The sequence below is a fragment of the Vulpes vulpes genome, chromosome 8, assembly GCF_048418805.1.
Source record: "Vulpes vulpes isolate BD-2025 chromosome 8, VulVul3, whole genome shotgun sequence".
Classification (NCBI taxonomy): domain Eukaryota; kingdom Metazoa; phylum Chordata; class Mammalia; order Carnivora; family Canidae; genus Vulpes; species Vulpes vulpes.
Window position 1 is genome coordinate 30,104,139 of NC_132787.1, and position 26,563 is coordinate 30,130,701.

The window sequence follows — 26,563 nt, forward strand, 5'->3', positions numbered from 1 at the left end:
GACTGGCTTCCTAGTGATGGAAGCAAAGAATGAATCATTATTTGTGTAGGGGCCAGGGGCAGGCTGCCCATGATAGGCCACTTTGCAGGAGCATTATTTTGAGTTGAAAGTCGTCAAAATTCAGCATATCAGGAAAAGCTCTTTTCCTGGTCCTCAACTGCCTAATTTTATGTTGGAAAGGAGAACCTGTACCAGGAAGAGAAATGTTAACAGAGACATCCCCCCTTTTACCTAAGGAACTTAACCACATAATAGAACAACCTTGTTTTTCCAAAATTCTCCTTTTACCTTCCTACTAATGGTCTTCCAACATTTGTATCCCCAGGCCCTTACCCATCTTCTTAGTTCATGTAAGCTTCACGTGCCCTCATTGTCTTTGGAATTTCTACTTCTGTGTGGATTTCCCATAGGTACACCTATTAAATTTTACTTTTTTCCTGTTAGTCTGCTCATGACAATTTGATTCTAAGTCCAGCTGGAAAGACTTTGAAGGGCAAAGGAATCCTCCTCCCTGCCATTTGTTTCAGAGTTCACAAAATACCTATCAGAAAATAAAAACAAGGATACCTGCATGGCTCAATGGTTGAGCATCTCCTTTTGGCTCAGAGTGTGATCCTGGAGTTCCTGGATCGAGTCCCACATCGGGATCCCTGCATGGAGCCGGCTTCTCCCTCTGCCTATGTCTCTGCCTCTCTCTCTTTGTGTATCTCTCATGAATAAATAAAGTCTTAAAAAGAAAAGAAAAGAAAAGAAAAGAAAAGAAAAGAAAAGAAAAGAAAAAAGAAAAGAAAAAAAGAAAAGAAAAGAAAAGAAAAGAAAAGAAAAGAAAAGAAAAGAAAAGAAAAGAAAAGAAAAGAAAAACAGGGGTGCCTGGCTGGTTCAGCGGATTAAGTGTCTGCCTTCAGTTCAGGCCAATGTCCTGGGGTCCAGGGATCAAGCCCTGCATCAGGTTCCTTGCTCAGCAGGCAGCCCACTTCTCCTTCTCTCTCTGCCTATCTCTCCCCTTCTCATGCTCGCTCTCTCTCGCAAATAAATAAAAATCTTTTAAAAAGAAAAAAAAAAAAACAGTTGCTAAGAAATGCATCTTTTCTAGGAACTGGGAACACAAAAAGAATCTTCTAGATTCTTGGAGCTGAATATCATCTGTTATGTATGTATCACAACTAACATTTGTAGCAGGAAGTTTTTTACAGTTAACATTAGCTAACAGATTCTTTTCCATTATGATTTTCTTTCATAGAATGTACTGGAGGCAACTGTTCATTCACTCTTACCCATGCTTATTGTCAGCAAGTACTACTGGACTTCCCAGGTGGTTTTTTTTTTTTTAATTTTTATTTATTTATGATAGTCACAGAGAGAGAGAGAGAGGCAGAGACACAGGCAGAGGGAGAAGCAGGCTCCATGCACCGGGAGCCCGACGTGGGATTCGATCCTGGGTCTCCAGGATCGGGCCCTGGGCCAAAGGCAGGCGCCAAACCGCTGCGCCACCCAGGGTTCCCTTCCCAGGTGGTTTTGAGGAGAGAAATGGGGAGAGGAGCTCAGCCTGGGAAGACAGGCACACAAGCACAATCACTAATTAGCAGGAATGCACCTCAACTAGAAACATCTCCTGAGGTACCAGGTGATTTATTTTGCAATACAAGCACCATACCCAAACTTTATCCTAGATTCTGGACACAGGAGATGACCTCTGTGTTGCCTTCTGTATGTTAACAGGTATATTATCATTGAATAGATGATATTATAGTCAGAAATTAGAGGAGCCATTACATGTATACATTTCAAATCACATATTTTTGCTCAATAAAATTAAAACTTTCTATTATCTCTCTAGCAAACATCATGAAATAACAAACCCAGTGGGGGAAGGTAAGGTGTATTACATTATCCAAAAAGAGCCACACTTTTATATCCAGTTAAACTCATTGCAGGTAAATATTCTAACAAGTCTCACCAATGCATACTTCAAGTTACCACTTCAGTCCAATTTGTTTAAATTATCAGTGTTACAAATGACCTTCCATATCATGTCCTGGGGAGGCCTGACAAAGTTTTGCCCAATGGGGCAATTTCCAATTTGGTCCCACAACACACTACAGGAAGTCAACTTCCAAGTGACACCTGTTGAGAAGGAAAAAAATTTTTTTTTCCCTTTAAGGTCCTTTCAGCGGGAATTAGAATCAAGTTGATATGACACAGATTGTCAGGGAAAAGTCAACTTTAATGGGCTTACATACAGGAATCCATCCAGACATGACTATTCTAAAGACAATGAGGCAATATGAAGCTTATTTGAGCTAAAGAGAGGAGTAAGGCCCAAGGATACAAAGGAGAGAAAGCTCATTAGCAAAAATGTGAAAGGAGGCTTTTAGAAAAACAAAGGCTGCCCTATCGTGTAGATAAGTAAGTTTCTTAGGTAAAGGCTTCTGTTAATAGCTCTCTTCCTGGTACAGGCTCTCCTTTTCAATATAAAGGTAGGCAAGGACCAGAAAGAGAGCTTTTCCTGCACACACTGGGTTTTGACTACTTTCAACTCAAAATAATGTTCATGCCCAAATGGCCCATTTTGGGGCAACCTGCCTTTGGCCCCTACACACCAAATATCTCGATTGTACATACTTTTATGTTATGTGTGAACTGTATGTGTCCACACTGGACTATCTACTCTAAGGCTACTTCCTGAAATTGTTTTTCCCAGTTGTGAGAAAAAATTTTAAAGACATGCATTGATCTTTGATAAATTTTCGAAAAATCTTCCCCTCTAAAACAAACCAAAAAGCCATCTATTTGTAAATGCTTTATATTATATAAAATTTATTTTCAGGATAGCTATAATCCTCCATCTACTTCCCCTGATTGGCCTAATTTATTTATTGTTTTTCTTGTGTTTAACAACTATGCATATTTAGTGAGTGCTTATTCTTTCTGGGCACTGACTTAAGTGTTTCGCTTCACTTGCGTTGTCATTTTACATTTAGGACAACCATAGGAAATGATCCCCATTTTACAAATAAGGAAACTGAGTTTTGAATGAGCTGGAAATTTTGACCAAGGTAAATGAAAATAAAAATATAGAATTCAAACTGAAGTTTATCTGAACACAGATCCTATTTCTTTAATCCTTATGCATCTAAACAATTATGCTGAAACTTACTGTTGCAGATGCATGATTTGCTTCTTTAATCAAGTGTGTGTATGTATACATATTTACATATTTGTATATACATGCATACACATATTTGTACTGTATTTCAGGTAAATCATGGGTTAGATAAACTTTTGAGACTAGCCACAGAACCTTTCAACTATGCTCATTTTAATTTTTAAGATAAGGTGTATTGGGATCTTCAATTTGGACATAACATACTCAGAGAAATTTGGGAGTGTGCACAAAAGAAAAAAAAATCATCCAATTCTTATTAAAGATGCACATTTTCTAATATTCTCTTAACCATTAATTACAACCATTTGATTAGGAAAACATTCCATGGAAATGTACATTTTAAATTTTGAGGACCGGTTTTATTCTATTTTATTTTAAAGATTATTTATTTATTTACTCATGAGAGACACAGAGAGAGAGGCAGAGACACAGGCAGAGGGAGAAGCAGGCTCCATGCAGGGAGCCTGACATAGGACTCTATCCTGGGTCTCCAGGATCACACCCTGGGCTGAAGGTGGCGCTAAACTGCTGAGCCACTAGCTGCCCTGAAGACTGGTTTTAATATATTTTATACACAAAGTATAGCAGACTTAAGGATCAAGCAGACATAGGTCCCAATTCTAGCACTATCACTTACTGGTCAGGTGATCTTAAAAAAACATTTGACTCCTTGAACCTGAGTTTCCTTGTATGTGAAATAAGAATAATAATTATTCCTACCCCATGGGGACAGCCTGAAAATTGAATGAGACAGTATATGTAGGGTGCTTGACAAATAGTGCTTGGGAGAAGAGAATGATGGACATGGTATATTTTTCTTTTAGATCTACATTAAAACAGATAAATCAATTAAATAGCAAACCAAAATGTATGGTCAACATTTACAATGAAACTCGATGATTAGATTTCTTTACAAACTTCAGAATACCAGCTGGTGAGGATAAACTACCACAGCCACAACACCAGCAAGCATGGTATCAGCGTCTGTGCAGAAGAAAATAGAGAGAAGTAAAGACAAAGCACCATCGCCGTGTACCCATTTGGCAACAGTCACTGAATCCAAAAGGGTTTTAGCTAATCCAGTAATGGGTGAATACAAAGATCCCTCTCTGTGAGGACTGGAGGCCCTGGAGGAATCTAGTCCTTCTAAACTTTCTTTCAGGAAAAGGCTCCTTTTCAGGAAAGGGCCATGCACTAAGGAGAAATTGCTGGAATGTAGTCAAAATTGAACAGAATAGGCCCAATAGAGACAAAGGAAAGAAAAAATACAAATAAAAGTGGAGGAGGAGAACAGAAGCTTTAGAAAAGTCATGGAAGTCTTGGAAAACAATGAAAGAGGGAACTTTCTGAGTTAGAAAAGTCACTCTGAACCAGGCCTTTACAATTTCAGAAAGAGGGACGCCTGGGTGGCTCAGCAGTTGAGCATCTGCCTTTGGCTCAGGACGTGATACCAGAGTCTGAGGATCCAGTCCCACATCAGGCTCCCCTCTGCCTGTGTCTCTGCCTCATTTCTCTCTCTGTGTCTCTCATGAATAAATGAATAAAATCTTTAAAAAAAATAAAAATAAAATTTCAGAAACAGAAGTCCTGGAAAACAACAGAAGAGGAAACTCTGTGAAGTTAGAAAAGCTACCCTGAACCAGGTCTCTAAAATTTCAGGAGTCTGATTTAACATAAAAATGAGCAGCAGAAAAAGTATCGAAGTCAAGTCCTATGCAAAGTTATTGTAAGATAAAAGAGAATAAAGAGGAGAATAACATCACTACAGATAATAAAAGCATATCAGAAAGACAGGGACAGATCAAAACTGTAACCTATTTCAAAATGAGCTAAAACATTAAGAAATGATACAAGATGTAAAAGAACAATATAAATCAGAATTAGAAAAACTCAGAAATGACGTGACAGAGCATAGGAAAGAATTATAAATAAATGAAAAGACATTTCAGAAATGAAGACTATAATAGAACGAACACAAAAGCAAATAAACACAAAATATGCCTCCAGAAAATAGAAAGTGGAAAGGACAAAGATTTTAAAAATCAAAAAGAAATAAAGAGATAAAAAGATTTTAAAAGAACATGACAAAGAAAAGATAGCCAAAGAAGATTCAAATTCCATAATACAGAAATCCCCATGGAAGAAAACCAAAGCAAGGAAGAGAATAAGTGCTATAATAATAGTTCGAGAAAAAAATTTCCTAAAATTAAAAAAGAATTGAGGATATCTATTGGAAGACACACCAGCCACCAGAGACCATCAACTCAGAATGACCAATGTCAAGGCGTATTCTAATAAATTCATACGGTTTTAAAAAGAAAAAAAAATATTTGAGCATCTGGGGGAAAGGCAAGTGATTCATAAGGGAAAAAAATTAAGCTACCACCATACTTTACAACAACGTTTTATGATAGGAAAAATATACAGCAACCTAATTAACGTACTCAAGAAATGTCTAAAGGAAATATTTTAAAAAGGATTTTTTATCCAGCAAAACTGACTTTCAGATATGAAGAGCATAAACAAACTGTTATCAACATGTAAGAACTCAAGGAATATTATTCCCATGAGCCCTTCCTGATGAATATACTGTAAATGAGCTTCAGAAAATACTATAAATGAGAATAAAAATCACGACAAAGACATAGACACAAGGGCTGATGGTAAGGACTAAATATATAAAACATTTAGTTATAGAACTAAGATCAAATAAGCATTAAAAGGAGAAGGTATAGGACTAATGTCTATATACTTAGGCAATCCAGATGTAATACAGCTATAAAAATTAATATGAGATGAGGAAAGTATATGCAAAAAGCATTTAGTTTCAGTGATCATATTGCCAGTATTTGTGAATATAATATTGGAACTGAGTAAATGAACAACAGCACAGTATCCTAATTCTGTCATCTCCTGTGTCCTTAAGAGCTAAGATTTTTGCTATGGAAGAAAAGAAATAGAGATATAATACAGAAGTAAAGAACTTCTGTATTACTTTTTAAGTAAAAAACCCTGTGTTCCTGAATCTCAATTAGGCCTATTGGTAGGAACTCATAAAGTAACTCTGTCCACTGAAGAGACCTGGAAATAATCACCATTCCCAGCAGATTGTGGTTTTGAAGTACTACCATCACCGCCACCCAACCCCATCCCAAACCTCACCTCCCCAAAACATCCAGATGCTCCTAGAGCAGTAACTATTTGGGGCTGGAAATATACAAGATGAGCCTGGAAACCTTGTTATAGCAAAGAAGCTATCAAAAAGTGGATTAAAAGGATTCAGAAGCCAACATGTAGAGGCTCCTACTAGCCAAATACAGGGCATTTTGAGCTTCCATAAAGACATTTGAGTGGATGTAATGGGGACTGAAATTTCTTTTTTTTTTTTTTTGCAGAAGGAAGATTCTGGACAAATGTCTGGATCCGGCTGACAATTTGTAGGGAATAGAGAAAAGATAATAAAGTGTTAAAGTGAAAAATCTAGACCGTGAGAAACTACAGCTCTGATACCTCAGGTTGTTCAAAAAAGAATTTGTGAGAAAAAGAAAGGGATGGAAGGAGAACTGCAGATTAAGAGAGATTAGTTTTTTTTTGAGAGTTATTTATTTTAGAAGAGAGAGACAGCAAGTGAGCAAGAGAGAGAAAGCATGGGGTGGAGGAGAGAGAGAGAGAGAGAGAGAGAGAGAGAGAGAGGGAATCTCAAGCAGACTCTGTGCTGAGCATGAAGCCACATGCAGGGCTCAATCTGATGACCCTGAGATCATGACCTAAGCTGAAACCAACAGTCCCACACTTAACCGACTGAGCTATCCAACTGCCTCAAGAGAGATTTAAAAGACTTAAATTTTTAAAATACAGCAACCTAATTAACATACAGTAAAGGATGCATTACTTTTCTAGAAAACTATGAAGTCATACAAAGAAGCCATTATTAATGGCTTCTAATAATAGAAGTCTATTATTATAGACTCAGGATGGCAGCTAGTTTGGGGAGGAGGAATGCTGAGTTGGATTAGGATCCAGGGAGTGGTTTCTGGCATAACTGGAAAAGTCCTATTCCTAATCCTGAGTAGTAGTTACAACAAACACATAGCTCACTGATCTATGCGTTTTTGTATGACTGTATCTGTGCTTTATTTTAAATAGAAATGTCACATAAACAAGTGATAAGTGCTAAATAAATATTACCAATACTTAAAATTAAACGGAAAACATCTTTAAATGTCCTAACATTATAATAAGCAACTAAGCAATAGAAAAGAGAGATTCAAGATGAAGAAGTTCTAAGAGTCTCAGGAAATACCTAGATTTGGCTCTAGTCTTCGGAACAGACTCTAGCAAAGACAGGAAATTGAAGATTTCATCTTTGGTTTTCTCCTGGGTCAGAAAGAGAAGTTGCAATACCTGCTCAGAATTAGAGCTTTCCTAAGAATGGAAAAATTAAGTACTCAAAGCAACAGAAATAAAAGGGGAATAACCTTTGGAAGAATCGGGATAAGAAAATGAAAACCCCAGTGAAGGATGTTTTGGTGCCAAAAAGCATGGATGTGTAGCTACCATAGTGAGGAATCGACCCTCTCTGTGTAAGAGAACAAAGACACTCGTTCTGGCCCATGCAAGCCAACTCAGCCCTCCCGGATTCTCTGGTTACCATTTTAAATTTTTTGTAATTCATGGGAGTCTAGCACTGAACTAGAACCAAGGCCCTTAGCTCAATTCTCCCTGAAATGTTTTAGCTCTTAAAAAAGTACCCAGTTGTCTATCTAGAAACAATAAGTGGCACAGAATGACTCCTGTCAGGCTCCAGAGCAGGCCAACTGTGGCGGAGAACTGCACAGGCATGAGGTTTGTAGGACGTTGCTTGTGGAGACCAACAGCTGGGAGGGAGCGGAAGAATTGGGTAGAGCCAAGAATGGGATTGTGATAAGGCAAAACACAGACCTCAGACAATCCTAGGGAAAGGCCTGGAGCCGGGATGGCCACTCAAAGCTGTTTCATCTTGAGGCGAGGGGCATGGGCTTTATACCACCACCACTGACCCTGCCGCTGACCCTGAATGTGCGCTGCTCCTGGGGAAGCGGCAGGGCCTGAGGCTAAATGGCTCTCTCCTCCTTTGAGGGTAATTCCCTGAGGGTCCCTCAGCTAAGAGCTGTCAGCCACCAATATGCCTGCGTGATAGGACAGGAGTGCCTCAGTCCTAAGGGGAGCTGGACAGCTTGGTGGAGCATCCACCAGAGAGAGAACAATTCAACCTCCTCACTGCAAGTCATGTTTCAGGGACACTGTTTCTACAAGCTTGCATCTCACCTTGCCCCTCCAGTACCTTTTGGTCTTATATTTTTGTTTTAAAGATATTATTTATGTGAGAGAGAGAGTGAGCGAGAGAGACAAGGAGCAGGGGGAGGGACAGAGGGAGAAGCAGACTTCCCGCTTAGCCAGGAGCCTGACAACATCTGGCTTGATTCTGAGACTCCAGGATCATGACCTGAGCTGAAATGCAGACGCTTAAGCAACTGAGCCACCCAGGTGCCCTGGTCTTATGTTTTGAAGAAGAGTTCTGCTTCAAAGTTCCAAAGATGCCTAGGAATTCGGCCTTTAAAGAATTTCCTTTGTGTGTTGAAATTCAATTTATGTGAAGACTTGCATTTCTAAGATCATTTCTAAGATCATTCTCATTCACTCATTCGACCAATATTTTTTAAATGCTTTCTACGTGCCAAGCCTTGGAGATAGAACAGAGTCCCCTATTGGCTAAAGCTTACTATCATTCAGTGTGGTTCAATCTTGCATAATGATGACATTCTGCATAGGTTCAGAGTAATCTCCCATTTCACTTCCATTCTGGGGTTGAATGCTACAGAAGATAATTGTGTCATTCCTGAAAAATCTATAAAACTTCAAGATTTTTCTGTGACATTTCTTCTCTGAGCTAAGTAGCTTCTTCGACTTGTTATCTCTTTGAGATTGTAGCCGGATGAATGAGGCAGGGGCTTTAGATAGCAATTCAAGATAGTGTTCCTGACACCTTTATAATGATCAAGCTTCACACTCTGGGACATTTGGAAGCAAAATCACACCACCTATGTTTGCAATCACTTGGTATCACTCATTTTCTTGTATAAATGCATGGAACATGTTTTGGAATATAATTCTCCATAGATCTTTCACATCTCTGAATGTTTAAAGGCTAAATCTAGTATTTAAGCAATGGAACGTATTTCTTACTTTGTGTTATTATTATAATTATTATTACAATTAGGTTGCTTTATTTTCTAACTATTTGCATATAAACCTCATTCTTTAAGGCCTCCCTCAATATCCTGCCCTATCAATTATTTCTTCTTTTCATGTGTCATTTCAATCATTTGCTCTTCACAAGTGCCTGTTTCAGCCAATAAATATTAAACACACTCAAACTTCCTTCACCTTAAAAACAAAAAACAAAAAACCTCCTTCCTCAACTTGTGCTCCTCTTGGATTTATTGCTTTATCTCTTTTCTTCTTTGTTCAGTCAACTATCTTGAATGAGAAGTCTTCACCTACTTTTTCCATTTACTCACTTCCCTGTTTATTTCTCGATCTTTTGATATCTGCATATCACCGCTCAACTAGAATTCCTCTTGGTAAGTTTGCTGGTCACTAGTGATTTTTCACTGCTGTGATAGTAAATTCTATGTATTGGCTTGCCTGGGCCATGGGATGCCCAGATATTCGGTTAAACATCATTCTCAGTATGTCTGTGAGGTTGTTTTTGGATGAGATTAGCATTTGAACTGGTAGACTGAGAGTAAAGGAGATTGTCCTCCCCAAGTGGCCGGGCCTCATCCAATCCACTGAAGTCCTGCACAGAACAAAAAGCCTGAGTAAGAAAGAATTCTGTTTCTCTGCCTGTCTTGAACTGGGACATCCATCTTCTCCTGCCTTCAGACTCCGACTGGACCAGCACACCTGGGTCTCCAGCTTGATAGCTACAGATCTTAGTACTTCCCAGCCTTGAGAGCTACATCAGCCAATTTCATATAATAAATCTCTTTAGGGATCCCTGGGTGGCGCAGCGGTTTGGTGCCTGCCTTTGGCCCAGGGCGCGATCCTGGAGACCCAGGATCGAATCCCACGTCGGGCTCCCGGTGCATGGAGCCTGCTTCTCCCTCTGCCTGTGTCTCTGCCTCTCTCTCTCTCTCTCTCTCTCTCTCTGTGACTATCATAAATAAATAAAAAGTAAAATATTAAAAAAAAATAAATCTCTTTATACTTATTTATATATAAATGTTTTTACTTAACTTTTAAATACCCTTATATCCTAGTAGTTTTGTCTTCCTGGAGAATGAAAATGAATACAATCATAGGGTATAACATTTCTACTTTGCCTATTTATGACCTAGGTGGTTGTTCATCAAACTCTTCCTCTTCAAATTTTCCTCCCTTAGCATTTCCACAACCCTTTCTGCTAGTTCTCTTACCTCTCTGACTCCAAATCATTGGCTCTCCTCCTCTCAAATGTTCACTAAATTTGAAATTTTAAAGCACTTTCCTCCCCTTCATCCCTACTATGTACCCCTGAGGAATTTTTACCACCACACTCAGTTTAATTACCATGTGTTTGTTTTTTCTCCAGTCTTCACCTTTGCAAATATTTATCCTCCACATACATTCTTCTTCCGATTGTTTCTAGGTGTTTCTACCTGGACATGTGTATGCACTTCGGACTCAACACATTCAAAGCTATGCACGTTATTCTCATAGTCGTCATCATAATCATCCAGTCATTTAACCCAAATCTCAAAGTGACTTCAACCCTTCTTTTCTTTAGCACTACCTTACACTGAGTGGTTACCAAATCTTACTACTTTACCCAATGGAATCAATTAGATTCATCCCTTCTTCCCCACTGTTCTGCCTTATTTCTGATCTTTTATGCCCACAACCTTCCAGCTCCTAGTATACCTTCCTACCTCCTGTCTCTCTCTACTCACAACACTGCCAACAGAGATGTTACTCTAAACAAACACATGACAGTGTCCTTCCCCTGCTTGAATGTCTACTAACATTTCCCCCAGAGGTAAAAGGACAAAATAAGAATATGCATTCTGACTCAAACTTGCTTTTCCAGCTCATGTCTCACTCCACTCCACCAGACCCTCCACATGCAACCAAAACAAGTATTCATGACCATTGCTCTTTCATGGTGACTCTGGAATCCCTCTGTCAAGTTATTCTCCACCTGGTGAACTTCTATTTATCTATCTTTCAAGGTTCTCACACTAAAATGTCACTTTATCTGAGTAGGTTTTCTCAATACCTTCAGGCATGAACAATCACTGCTTTTCAATTACCCGCATACTTGAAACATTCTCTGGCTCTTTTGCCATGATTAACTTACATATTGGCATCCTCCATTCTCTTAGAAGCTCCCTCAGTGTAGGGACTACATTCTATTTACTTTTTTGCTTCCAGCATAAATGTGGTCCTTTGAGCCACAATTAATAGAAGAGACTCAATAAGTGCTAAATGTTATTGTGTTGGGGCACCTGGGTGGTGCAATGTGTTAAGTGCCTGACTCTTGGTTTCAGCTCAGGTCATGATATCAGAGTCATGGGATCGAGCCTTGCATTGGGCTCTGTGCTCAGTGCAGAATCTCCTGAGATTCTCTCTCCCTCTCCCTCTGCCCCTCCTACTCATAATTTAGGGAATATATTTTATATAGAAAAAGGGTTTCCAGGATGCCTCAAATTTCACTGTCTAAAATCAAAAAGAAACACAGAACTGGAACCTTCAACCAAAAGGTTAGATATTTATTTAAATTACCTATGGTTTTTAGTTATTATTAATATACAGAGATTTTAGGAATCTTAGTAACTGTATTAATGAACACTTAAAGTTGTAATTTTGATCCTTTATGATACTGGTCTCCTAGTGTGCCTTCCTACCTCCTGTCCTTCCCTCCTCTAGTCATAACATCCTTAGGTGCACATCCTTATTTGGCCTGTATATCTGTTGGAAGACAACATTTGTTCTCTTTGATAAGAAGCAAACATTTTTTCAGACTTTGTAAAACTTAATGAAGTGTGGGAAGTAGCCTGCAATTGTTCTGTGATACCACTTTATGAGAGCACAATGGCAGGAGAGCTGCAGAGTAGCACCCCTTGGGGAGTTGCTCAGCACTAATGAGGGAGAGATAGAAGATCTGGAGGAGGAGCAGAGAAGCTGGGAATCTTGGTGGGCTTCGTGGTGCATTGTGGGTGCCTCATGGCTGCTCCACTCTGCTAGTTGCCATTTGACTCTAGAGAAGAGGATCAGTAAAGACTCCTAAGATTTCCTGGAACAATCCTCTTTCCCTTCCTGGTTTTCTGTCCAGTGAGTACCAACAGGGCTATCTCTCGAGTTAGGTTAAACTGTATGTCAACCCCAATCTCCATTACCATCACCACCTGGAACACTTAACTCTAGGCACAGCCTATGGCAAAGATCACACTTCCTATACCCTCTGCATCCTTATGGGCAAGACCTAGTCATAGTGGTAGTAAGGGTGCTTTTTAGATTTAAAGTCATCAGCTGCTTCCAGAAGATGACTATGTAAGGAGATCATCCTTAGTCACATCTAAGAGGAAATTAGTCTAGATGTAAAAATGGCTTTCTTTTGCAGAGAAACAAAATTCTTCTACGGAATTTATTTTAGAGCAGTGTTAATTAATCCCTAGAGCTAGACAAGGGTGTTGTTTCATGCTGTTCCTGAGAAAGAGACTATCTCAGGGCACCAGCATTTCATTTCCAGCCTCTGAAATTCAAAAGCTCTCTGGAGGAGGCCTGCACAGTTGCATATTGGCTGCCACCTCTGGGCAGAGCTTAGAGAAGCATCCTCTCTACTTCTTTTTTTTTTTTTTCCCCTCTCTACTTCTCTTGAGCAGCTCAATAGATACACCTCAAAATGGATAGAAATATAATAGGGGCAGGACCGGATGTACATAGAGCAGTACAGGAATTCCAGAATGTGAGAACACTGAACAAGTGTATGGTCTCTGAACAAATCAACACATGTATGCCTAACTTTGATTCTTTTTTCTTTATCCCATGGAATTAGAGGAGGGTATTTCATAGTTACAGAGGGCACAAAATTTCAGAGTCATAGCCTTAGGGACAAATGCACAAAATTTCCTTGTGTTTCATGATATTACAGTACAGAGGCCAACTGTAGCTATAGAAATATCCAACTGCACTTTGGTCAGGGGGCTCTTTAGGGGAGGAGAGAGAAGATAAGAATCCCTTAATATAGCTATTTGTGGGAAAAGACAAGAGAATATGATGAAAACTCATAAAGACAAAAGTGTCAATTCATGCAAACCAATATTATTTGTAAGTTAGAAAAAGAGGAAGTGGCCATGGAGTTAAATTTTGAAAGACGAATAAGTACCCAGATGAGGAAGAACATTTCAGGACATAGAGAACAGCATGAGGGAAAGTGGAGAAGGGTGAGTGAGAAGTATAGTTTAGGAAGCCAGGAGCATTCATATTCGTATTGGTGACTAGGGATAGTTCCAGAGAATGAGTTATCAGGGGAGACAAACCGGGACCAAGTCACTTAGAACCTCTTTGCCATACTGAAGACTTCCCTTTGCCATGACAACTCAGGCAGTAGGAACTCAGGCCATCTATAACACGCTGAACTGAAACAAAACTAGTGGTCACAGAAATTTAATAATAAAGAAACAATATGCTGTAGTCAAGCAGGAGAGAGCCACATCTTTGCAAGGGAGTATATAAAAACCCACCTCTCCATTGCCCAAGAACCAGCCTGTTCAGAGGTTCCAGTCACAGAGCCGACATTCATTCACTACATGAGCAAGTCACCTAATGTCTCTGAAACTTCTTCATCCTCCAAAGTGGGGATATTTATATCTATTTTACAACATCATCTTGACAGTGAAATGAGCCTCTATCATAGGTGAAGGCATTTATAACAGTGCCTGGCATATAATTATTCAGTAAATGCTATTTTCTTTTTTCCCTTCTTCTTTTCTCCTTGTACATTTTTATATGTTACCGTAACCCCACTGAAATGAGTTTCTACCCCTCCGCCCATTCAAATCTTACTTGACTTGTTTATTCGCTTATTCATTAGTCCATTCATTCAGCAATGGTTATTGAGTGCTTGTCATGTACCAAGAAATGTGATGAAGCTGAAGATGAATATGGCAGTGCCTACTCTATTGGAAAGGAGAAATAAATAAATACACAAAGGCAATGTAAGAATAATATGAAATCTTCCTTGACTACTCCAGTTGTAAGTGATCAATCATTTCTCTGATTCCTTATGCCACTTTCATCACTTACGGCAAAATTACCTTGTAATGTAGTTAACTTTTCAAGTGGTTGTGATTCATCTCCCCAACCAGATGTAAGTTCCATAAGGATGGGCACCATATCTCATTGTTCTTGCAATCTCTTCAGTGCCTTGATCATAAGAATTTAATAAACACATGCTAACGATGGTGATGAGCTAAAGAGGCAGGACCTTCTTCACTCATGCATTTATACAAGGAAATTCCTATCATTAACGAACTAACACTCTACTCCCCTTTTATTGTCTTCTCATAGAATTGATATGAAAGGAAACAAGGCATGCACTGTAAGTTTTCATTCATAAGACTGCTGTGTCATTTCCCATCCCCTACAAATGGGCTTATTCCTAAACTTCAACCTTTCTCAGTCTTCAGTCCTGCCATGCCCCATTTACCTTCTGCAGATGGATGATCTGGCTATTTCTTTCACAGAGAAAGCAAAGCTCCTTGAATGAACATTTCTCAGACTTTCACCTGTTCTTCACCTACATGCTTATTTATATTCCAACCTCTTATCTCCTCCCCCCCTTCATTCTTGCTTAACATCACAATCCTCATCTCTTCACTGGATCTAATTTTCTCCCAACTTCAGATGAGTCTTGCTTCCTCACTTATCTGTTCCTATCCTATGCCCAATCTTCATAATGCTAAGCCTTTCTCTACTGTCTCCTTCCTCTTAGCAAATAAGCATGTTTTAGTGTCTCCAATTAAAGAATAAGAAGGAGAAGAGAGGAGAGAGGAGACGATGAAGAAAACAAAGCATTCCTTGACTGGTCCCCCTCCACCAACTGCCTTATCTCTGCCCTGCCTCCATAGTCAGGCTTAGTTTGGGTGTAGATAGCATTTTTAATGATTTTCCCCAAAATTAAAAAGAATGAATGCTGTCTCAATGCAGACATCTTAGAAAACATACTACATAAGTGGTTTTTATGTCTGTACATTTTTTTCAGTATAACTTTAGAGGAGGAATTTTTTTAAAGGTTTTATTTATTTATTAATGAAAGACACAGAAAGAGAGAAGCAGAAACATGGGCAGAGGGAGAAGCAGGCTCCCTGCAGGAAGCCTGATATGAGACTCAATCCCAGGACCCCAGGATCACAGTCAAGCCGAAGGCAGATGCTCAACCACTGAGCCACCCAGGTGCCCCGAGGGGAGGAATTTGTTTTCATCATATGACTAGATCATGAATTACCTAACTGGTGCCTTATAATTGAACATCAAAGGTATTTCCAATTTTTTATCATTATAAATAATGCTGTGATTAGTACATATCTATACACTTTTGTGCATATCTCTGATAATTTCCTTAGTGACAAAGTGTGATTTTTTTTGGCCAGAGACCACATTTTGGAGGGGCTTAAAAGAGTCACAGATAACTTGCCTTCAAAGACTGCATTTAGCATTTACACTTCTCTGCCTGACATTCACTCTTCAATTCACCGAAATCTGATTTCCTGAATCTGTTTGAATCATTCTCCAGGTTCCAATTTCTAGATTGACTGCACTAACCCCAAAGCATTTGACACCACTGACAATTCCCTCCCACCTATCACAAAATGTTCTCCTCTCTTGGTTTCTGTCACATCACTGTCCCTTGGTTTCTTTCCTGCCTTTCTGTGCCCCACTTCCCAATTCCATTTTTTCTGCACTGCCTATGTTGCCCATTAAAATTTTTATACATTCCTTGAACTTCTTTTCAGTATATTTGATCTTCCTGGTCAATCTCATCCAACAAAATGTTAAACTACCACCTAGAGACAGGTAACTCCAAAATCTCTACCTCTAGTTTAGAAATGTCTCTCTTTAGCTCCAGGCTCTCCAACCACCAACTAGATGTTGCCTTCAAACTTGATGGTTCCAAACTTGAACTCATTATCTTTCCCCCCAGATGTGATGCTTTGCCTGCCTTTTGTATCTCAGTTATGATGACTCTTACTTGCCCAAACTAGAAATCTTGGAGCCATCCATCCTCACTAAATCCTACAGTTTTTTCCTAGAGTTCTCCTTTATTTTGAACTGGACTTAGCATAACCTATGATAAACTAATTTATATAGCACTTTATACTTTGGACTATGATCAATCTTTTTTTTTACATATATATATAACTTGTTATTCTGTAGCTTTTAGGTCTGTGTCATTTCTCCATGGAGAACTGGGATTGTGTCACTAATCCTTAACACAAAAGTTCCTTTTTGGTATGAAGGAAGGTAAAAAAAATAAATTGTTTACACTCAATAATGTTTGTTGAAGTGAATAAATAAACAAATCATTAATGCCCCTTACTAAAATGCTGAAGCAGGAGATAAGTCTTTGGATCCTGTTTTCCTTTCCTGCATCTCTTCTATTATTCCTTCCTCTCCCAAGGCATTCAGGCCTTTCATATCGACCAGTCTTTTCTATGAAAGAGGAACAAAATGATCTGATAAAAACTTTCACTGTGAGATGCATCATATCTCCCCCAGGAATATTTGCATGTTGAGAGGTCAGGGGATAGCACAATTTAACAAAGGCAAATGAATGAGAAGTAGATGAAAATTGGGATTCATCAGAGGATGTTTGCAACCATGTCATGTTGCATGTGTATAGCAGACAGAATTTTTACATGATATAGAATTATTTTGATTTGAAAAATATGTTAGGGTAGACTCCAGCATTTGTCATGCACTATATAGAAGCCACAGTCTTAGCTCATCTCCTCAGTTGCCAACTTGCTGACACGGTCTGTGTTGTGGAAGTCAGTGGAGAGGAAGTCCCTCCCTAAGGGATAAAAACAAAGCCATAATACATTGTCTAAAATGGTCCTTGTGGTACATGGTTTTTATGTCAATAAGCCACATATCTCAATCTCAAAACTATCTTCCTTTATTCAACAGTTTAAAGGAGAAAAAAAATTTCAGACATGCTAATTCTATGCACAGTTCTTATATTAAGTCATTACAATCCCTTCTTAAATCTTTCCAGCCTTTAAGTGGATTTAAAAGAAAAGTGCAGGGCAGTTGTGTTTCAAGAATTACATAATACCAAGTTAGCTTAGTCTGTTTTTTTTTTTTTTTTTCCAACTAGCAGTGGTCCTCAGCTCTATGTGGAAAATAATGTGCTCGCAGTAATGCTGGTAGGCACAGCAGTCTCCCATTTTTTCAGGCTGCAGGATTCCTCATTACACACAGCTAAAATGATGTTTTACATTGACACACTGGGCTCTACCAAACATCCCCACATTCATGCAATACATCGTTTCATTGGTGAGAAAGGAAGAAATTTCAGGGTGGGATCAGGGCAGCAAGAGACTGGTCTTTGAAGAGTTATGATATTATTTCATAAACTGCACATCTCAATCCAAAGATATTTTACACTGCAGACACTATCAATCTCAGTCCACTTTTTTTCGTATCTGCTAAAATAATATTTTCTTTTATTCCTATGAAGACATTACCATGAAAAAATTGAAGTGTTCCCATTCTGTTAAATAGTAATGCTTCATTTCCCTGGCATCTACACCTGCCATTGTTGCTTTCTGAACCAGTAATATCTGACAAATGGCACAACTGAAGGTTTATTTCTGTTATCCCCATGAACAAGATGTGTTATGAAGGCAAACACAATTCTGCTTCTTCTCCTCCTTTTTACTTCTCCACAGAAGTTATCTTTTCCAAGTACAATACTTCACTTATTTACCTGTTTAATATTTATTAAGTATCAATTGTGTGTAAGAAATTTATGTTCTTCACCATTATTCAATTCTCTGCTAGGGCTATTTTTTTTTTTCTTTTGGTGTTTCTTGTTGGTGTTGTAGTAGTGGTAGTCATAGTGAAATTCCAACAGGTGGTCAAGAATGACAAAGAGACATTCACTTCCAGCCAAGATGAAGAACAGTAACCATTATCCCTCTGGACCAAAACAACCTAAAAAAAAGACAAAATATATCAAAGGAGTGGTTTTCAGAAATTGAACATCAGAAAATTAAGGACGGCAATCCCTGAGAGACAAGAAAGAAACGAGGTGAACATTATGAATGCCCCAGCTTCCTGAGGAGAGTTTCCAGGCTGTAGCACAATAAGAAGAACCCAAGTAGATCCCAGAGGTGTTCCTGAGTTGAGAAAACAGAGTCAGAAGTCTAGGTAAGCCATGACAGCTCAAATTCACAGGGTAAAAGGAGCTGTGAGCAGCACTGTGGAGATCTATGATGGGTCTACCTGGAGTATAAAAGAATTCTATGCCATAATAGAATTCCACCCAGAAATCACACAGGTGGTGGGATTAGCAGACAAGGACACTGCAACAGTTATTGTAACCATTTGATATGTTTACTAAGTTAAAGGAAAGATTGAACATGTTAAGTAGAGATGCGAAAATATATAAAAGGTACAAATCAAGCTTCTAGGAATGAAACTATAATATCTGAAATGAAAAATGCCTCTTATGGGAACAGTAACAGATTAGATACTGCAGATAAAAATATTGAATTTTCAGACATAGAATTAGAAACCATCCAAAAAGAAATATAGAAAGAAAAACATTGGGGGGAAAAATGAGCAGATCTTCTGGGAGTTGTGGAACATCTTCAAGTGGCTTAGTATACATATAATTGGTATCCATAAAAGAGAGTGGACAGATAAAATATTTAAAAGTATAATGATCAAATTTTTTTCTAAATTTGATGCAAACTATAAACCCATGAATCCTAGAAGCTCAACAAGTCCCAAGCACAATAAAACACATGAAGAAAACTACACCAAGGAACATCATAATTAAGATGCTTAAAACCAGTAGTAAACAGAAAAATTGGTTAGGGAGCAAAAAGTCACATTATATACAGAAGAACAAAGATGAGGAGGATAATTGACTTCTCACTGGAAACAACACAACTGAGAAGATAGTGGAGCAGCATCTTTAAAGTACTGGAGGAATAAAACTATCAACCTAGGATTTTATATCCAATAAAAACTCTTTCATAGCGAAAGCAAAATATTTTTTTAAAGCACAAGCAGAAATAATGCATTAGAAACTATGAAAAATAAACTTTTTTCTTATTATTTAACTCCCCCTGAAGGATAATTAGTTTGCGACATAAAAATAATAAAAATGTATTGAATAGATTTTAAACATCATTAGTAGTTAGAGAAATGTAAATTAAAACCACAATGAAATACTATCAAACACCTATTAAAATCGGATGTCTAGGTGGCTCAGTTGGTTAAGTGTCTGCCTTGGGCTCAGGTCATGATCCCAGGGTCCTGGGATGGAGTCCCATGTCAGGCTCCTTGCTCAGGAGGGAGTCTGTTTCTCCCACTTCCTACTTGTGCTCTCTAGCTATCTCTGTCTCTCTCTCCCTCTCAAATACATAAATACAATCTTTTTAAAAATTCTCTAAAATTAAAAATACTAATGATGTGAAGCAACTAGAACTCTCATGTCCTACTGGATAAAATGTACAGTGGAACAACCACTATATAAAACAGTTTAACAATTTCTCAAAAAGTTAAACACATACCTAGCAGCAAGTGTTTCAGTAAATGAAAGCCTTCCAAACCACCATCCAGTAGACCTGCAACCATCCATAATGACAGGTGAGTAGTTGAAGGTGAGGAGAATTAGTCATTCTCTTTCTAACCCAAAGTAAAAGGCTTAGAGAGATACCAATTGAGAGAAATCCATTTTTGCCCATAAAACAGATTCTATTCCACCTGGCGGTACTATTACCTTTGGGAGATAAACCCCAATTTTCATGATAAAAAAAAAGGATATTATTTTGGATCCTATTATAAAAGTCTTACAGAAATAGCTATAACACAACTGTATAATAATAAGCCTAAAGGAATGTGATAATCATACATTGTATAGCAGGGCTTTCAAGTTCAACATCTGAAGCAATAATCATTTTTTAATTACTATAATTTATTTTACATATAAATAAGCAATTTTAACAGTGAAATATTTTTTAATTAGCTACATACAGAAACTATGCAAATTAGCTTAAGCCCCTATTTTCCCAAGCTCAAGAGATATCTGAAAGCCTTGCCAAAACTCAGACATGGTCTTTGGTAAGTCCAGCATTTCCTCATGTTGAAAAATCAATCACTGGGCCCTAGCAGAAACAAACTACTCTAAAATATAACTTCTCTACTCTCTTTTAACTTTTTAAGCACAAGATATATAGAAAACACGCACAAATAATAAGTATGCATCCTAGTGATCTATCTCAATGGGAACACATCCATCTAAGCACTCCCTAAGTTAAGAATGAGTACATTCCTAGACCTCAGTCCACTTGTGTCCCCTCCCAATCATAATCCTTGCAGGACCTTCCTGAAGTCATGGATATCCTGACATCTAATGACATCTAATCATGACATCATAGATTATTTTTTTCTATTTTTGAACTTTATATAAATGGAAAATTATACCATATGTTTTGTTTCTTCCCTCAACTTTTTCTTTGAAAACTTTTAAACTGTATTCATGTATGTCCTAAGAATACAGAAAAGTTGTAATATTGTATAAAAAAATACACATATATCATTAACCTAGATTTACTAGTCACAAATATTTGGCCACCCTTCTCAATATATAGTTCTCCCTTTTTATAGATGATTGATAGATAGATAGATAGATAGATAGATAGATAGATAGATAGATGATAGATAGATTAGAAACTAAATTACAGATATGGACATGACACCTCATTTTTAAATGCTTCACCATGTATGTCCTAAGAATAAAGCCATTCAACTACATAACCATAATATTATCACACTGAAGAAAATGAACAATAATTCCATAATATCTACCATCCAATTCATATATAATTTTCCTCAATTTTGCCAAAAATGATTTTCATATACTCTTTTTCTAAACAGTATTCAATCAGGTCTCACTTATTACAGCTGGTTGTTAATTATCTCTTTGGTTCTTTTAATATACTATCTAATCCCTGCTTCTTTTTTTCCCCCCCACGACACTACCTTTTTGAAAAATCCAGACCAATCTGTCTTCTACAGTATCCCACACTCTGGACTCGTCTGTTTCTCTATGGTGTCATTTAACATGTGCCTCCAGTCCCTGTATTTCCTCTATGATTAGGTCTACAGCCTCAGTGAATTCAGGTTAAATATTTTGGGCAAGAAGACTACATAGAAGTATACCCAACTATCCAATATACTCTCATATTCCTTCCTTCTATATAATTTCCCTCCCCAATTCTTTGGGGCTATTTTCAAGAAGAGCAGCAGTTAACCCCATTCAGTAAAACTACAGATATTCACAGAAAATGTGGAATAAAAGCCACATTTGCCAGTCAGTGTGCATGCAGTTGGACTCAGATGGCTGCAGCGTCATTTTCACTGAGGTCTTGGCTCCCTGACCCTCATGATGACAAAATAGAATCTTGAATTTCATATAAAAGGGACAGCATACTTCTTAGTATTATTTCAGAGAGAAGTAGCCAAGTCTGCTTTTGCAGATACTATTTATTAAAGACAAATATTTCCCAGTGCATTTCATGTCTATCAGAATCAAAAAAGGCAAAGAAAGAGAAGTGAAGTGGAATTAGAGACTTAGCAGGGGAAAGATGATAGTATTAGAGAGGTGGCTTTCAAATATTTCAGACCATGACTTAGCACCATGTATACACAAGCACATATACAAAAATATTTACATGTATGTATATATATATATGTATATGACAATACTTACCCTTACTATGTCTGAAGGAACCCAAATATTTTAAATCCTACTTTGTTGTTTATTTTTTTAAATAAAAGATTTTGTGTTTTATCTATAAAATTCTTTTTACTCCCAACAATTCATGTCCTGGAGTTGGGGAAAAATGCATTAGGCTAGATAGGCTGTGTTTAGCAAAGAAATGAGGAACTGGATTAACAAAAACCGCATACCTGAGTAGAGAATTATCTGTTTCATTTTAATTATTCAAACCAATTGTCTCCTTCAGCTATAGAATTATATAAAGACCAATTAGAGTTTAAAAAAAAACACTTGAGTTTGAATTCTTGCCTAACTGTTTTCAGCCATAGTACCTTGAATAGGTCCCTTAGATTTTTCTGGGATTATATTCCTCCTCTGTGAAACAAAGATAATATCAACAAGTTCCCTGAATTGTTGTAGAGGTTAAGGCAGAAAGGGAATGTGAAAGGCCTACCACAAAGCAACAAGTGAATACTGTGTTATGGTTCTGGGGAGTGAGCACAAAGGTCACAGCACAAATTCCCTTTTGATTGAAGAAATCAGAGTAAGTAAACATGTGAGCTTTTGGAATCATTTTAGAGTGCGCTTCATTGCCCTGATAAACCATCAGTTCTCTGTTTCAGAGAACCATCTGCAGAAGAGTGGGTCAGACAGTGAGAAGCACCGGACGAAAAAGATCTCAGTATGTACCTACATCCTCTCAGAATGATGCATTTATCGGATCAAGAAATGGTGGAAATTGGCACAAATGACCAGCACAGATGATGGGAACTTCCTGCCATGAAAAGAGGACCTAAAAGCCAGTAAAATGGTTTAAATTTGTGCTGGTTTATTCCTCTAAGCGGATGTGTCTCGCTTATCATTTGTTTTAATTATTCCTGATGTGTTGCCTATCACATCACAGGCTTCTTCAAAGGGAAAGGAATAAGCAGTTGTCATAACAACAAAGCTCTTCATTACCCTGGGAACCTTCGACAGCTTTATTTAAAATGAAGGAGAAAAAAGAACCCTAACCAATTAGCTTTATCAGTCTGATTCATGTTCTTAAACTGATAACAGTGTTTCCTGAAGAACTTACAATTTGATGGGGACTGTGTCATGAATATTTATGGTAACATAAAACTCGGGAAAAAATTGGCTAGCTAATTATCACTTGGAAGGTGTTTCTGGTCAAATTCCTGCCCAGTGATCCATTTGATTTTTTTTTAAATCACTTTTATTAAACAAATCAAAGAATTAGTGGGACTTTTGCCAATAACTATCCATTGGTTCAGAAACAGCAATGAGATCTATTTAGGTTTAAACTTTAAAGCCAAGGCTTCACCTTCAGCTAATTTGATTTGCGTTAATTTTGCATTCAGTTAAACTAGAAATGTTCTTGCCTGCCTCTACCCTTCCTTCTCTGTGCCAGAGATATAGCCCAAGTCCCTAGAGAGTTTTAATTCTGCCCTTCTCTGCAGAATTAAAAAAGCAGATGTTTTCTTCTGGCTGCAGGAGATAAGACTGAGAAGTAATTATTGTTCTGGTCCCAAATCCCACAGGTGTTTTCATTCCTGCCCTGTGACCACAGGAAAAATAAACAGTAAATCTGAGAAGGTCTAGTTGGGGTGCTCTTCAAGTTCAGATCTGAAGCCAAATGTTTGAATATCTCCTGCAAATGAAAAACTGCAGAAGTAGGCAAACTTTTTTGTAAAGAACTAGATACTAAATATTTTTCACTTTGTGGGACCTACGGTTTCTGTTGTAAGTACTCAGCACTGCCACAGTTGAGCGAAGCAGCCAGAGACAATACGTAAAACCAGTGGGTTTGGTCTGATTTGATCCAGCCATTGTTTGCTGACTCAGAAGGGTTCCCAAGAAATTAAATATCTACCACTAAAGGAACAAGTGCTTGAGTTCTTTAAATAAACAAAAATGGAACACTTGGAAAGCATGCTCACAAAGGGTTTTCACATATTTTCATTTAGTCTGGAAATAAAGGATTACTCTAAGAGGCAGGCATATCATATTTTTTATCTTACACGTGAGAAAAGTAGTCTCAGGGTGCTCAGGTAACTTCCTTGCTTTTCAAGATCAAACAGCTGATCTCTTGATTTCAGTTTCAAGGATCTTTCTACCACATACCCAACTGTCTCATAAACAATGCACTCTATACAGATCAAACAGGAAAAAGTATGAATCATAACAGTTTCTAAATAATGCTCTATGGATGAGTGTAGTTAGTGCTCAAGAGCATGACAGACAATTCATCAACATTCCTCAAGTTCTGTTGAGTCCCCCATGGCACTAAGTAGAGCATTACGCCAAGCTGGGAATAACCACGAAGCCAGAAAATCCTGTGTCTTGCATCCCAGGTCATTTCAGGAATTAACCACAGAGGCCCAGTTCATTCTAAACTGCCTGTTTCCCCAAACTGAAACCAAAAAGAACTTCATCAGTTTTGGGGGTGGCATGCAAAGAAGGAAATGCACCCAGAAATGGTCCATACTGAATCAAATGCAGGAGCAGTTATCGATCAGGATTGGAACATAATTGAAGTTCACATATAGGAAAGGTTCTTGTTACCAAAGATTGTGCAGGCAGCTATTACTTAATTATGACAACTATACACAGTCAGGATATTGCATTAGGAAACACAGATGCACCATCTGTTAAGGAAACATGATTTAACTGATTTTTTTTTCACTAGACTTCAACATTGGAAATATTAACTCTACACTGTTCAGCTCAAATGAAAGTCTCCATGAAAAATATTGCTGATGGGTCCTCTCTAAATTATATCCTCCATATCCATTTCAGTTTAATTCTACAAGCATTTACTGAATGTCTCCTAAGTGTCAAGCACAGTAAAACAATGTCTGCCTTCAGGAAGTTTATACGGCTAGCAGTAAGAATAAAACACAGAAGATTCGAGGCAGAATTTGGTGTAGAAAGGTTTATTATTACACAGATTGAGAGAAAAAGGAGATCTGAAGATAGAGAAGAGAGGTTTCATAAAGAAGAGGATCAAGGGAAATTTCAGCATGAAGTGATGGGAAAAGAGGGGAAGCAGTTGTCTTGGCTTGTGAACTGTCATGCAAGGAAACTGGGGCATAAAATGGAATTGGGGGTTGGGGGATTTAGTTGGTTTAGTGTTTGTTACAGAGCTTACAAGTAGCAGTCCACAGGCCATATTCAGCCTGGAAACTTTTTATTTTCTTTGGGAGTTTGCAGCATTTTTTTTTTTTTAATTCGAATCATGCTCACATTTGAAAGTGGGAAATTTCACATAAGAGTAATTTCTGGCTCCTCTTAAAGAATTGGTAGAGCTGGCAACCAAAGACACCATTACTGCAATGTCAACAACCAAAATTGTGTAAAGGCTGACCCATAGACAGGATGTGTTTGCATTCATTGGCCTGGTCTCCTCCAGATCCACTGAACTTACTTATGTTCCCTTGTTAGGCATTTGAATCTGCAGCAACTAATCCAGAAGAAACACAGGAAATATATTCTAAGAACTTGAAACAATGTCAGTATGATTAGGAAAGTATTTAAAATTATTCTGTTCACTTCAGAAAGAAGTGACTATTAAGTTATAAGTCATGAATTACTGGAATAGGAAAAGTAGATTGAGTCATCTACACTGTGGAGAAGACTGGAAAAGAAATTGAGCTGCCCATAAGCTGAAAATTATTTATTCAACTCAATAAACAATGATGAGCAATCAAAGTTTTTGCACAGAGGAGTGATATGATTGTACTACTTCTGGCTTCTTCAAAAGATGGTAATTCTGGCTAAAATAAATTTTAAAAATATGTGCTTTGTTTCAGGAAATAAACAGGTTATTTTATGAACTATGTTGGAAATAAATGTACTGTGAACTACATTTATATTTTGATTTATAACTTGGTTGACCTCAGTTTGAATCATTTGCCCTATAATTTTTTTTCAGTGCTCTACATGAATTTCAAAACACTTCCCATAAACTCCAGCATAAATATATATGGAACCACAATCAATAAAATGGTTTTACAAGTTGTGTGTTTGCCTATAATTTTCCTTTTCTTTATATCACTTATAGGCAATTATTTCCAAATGGAAAATAATTCATAGTGAATATATTCTAGAGTATATATTTATTTATAAATAAAAGGTAATCATTTCTGAGATATATGTATTCTAAAATTCTTCACATTTGACTTTTTTTTTTGTGGTTCACTCTAAAATGCCAAAATGTCAGTTGATTAATAAAGAATGTAAAGTCATTTCTTTCATAACATTTATATATGCGTAGTCAGCCTTTTGAATAAATAGGATTTGTACCAAGGACTGTTTTTATCCTATATTTAAAACATTCATGTGTTTAAATATATTCA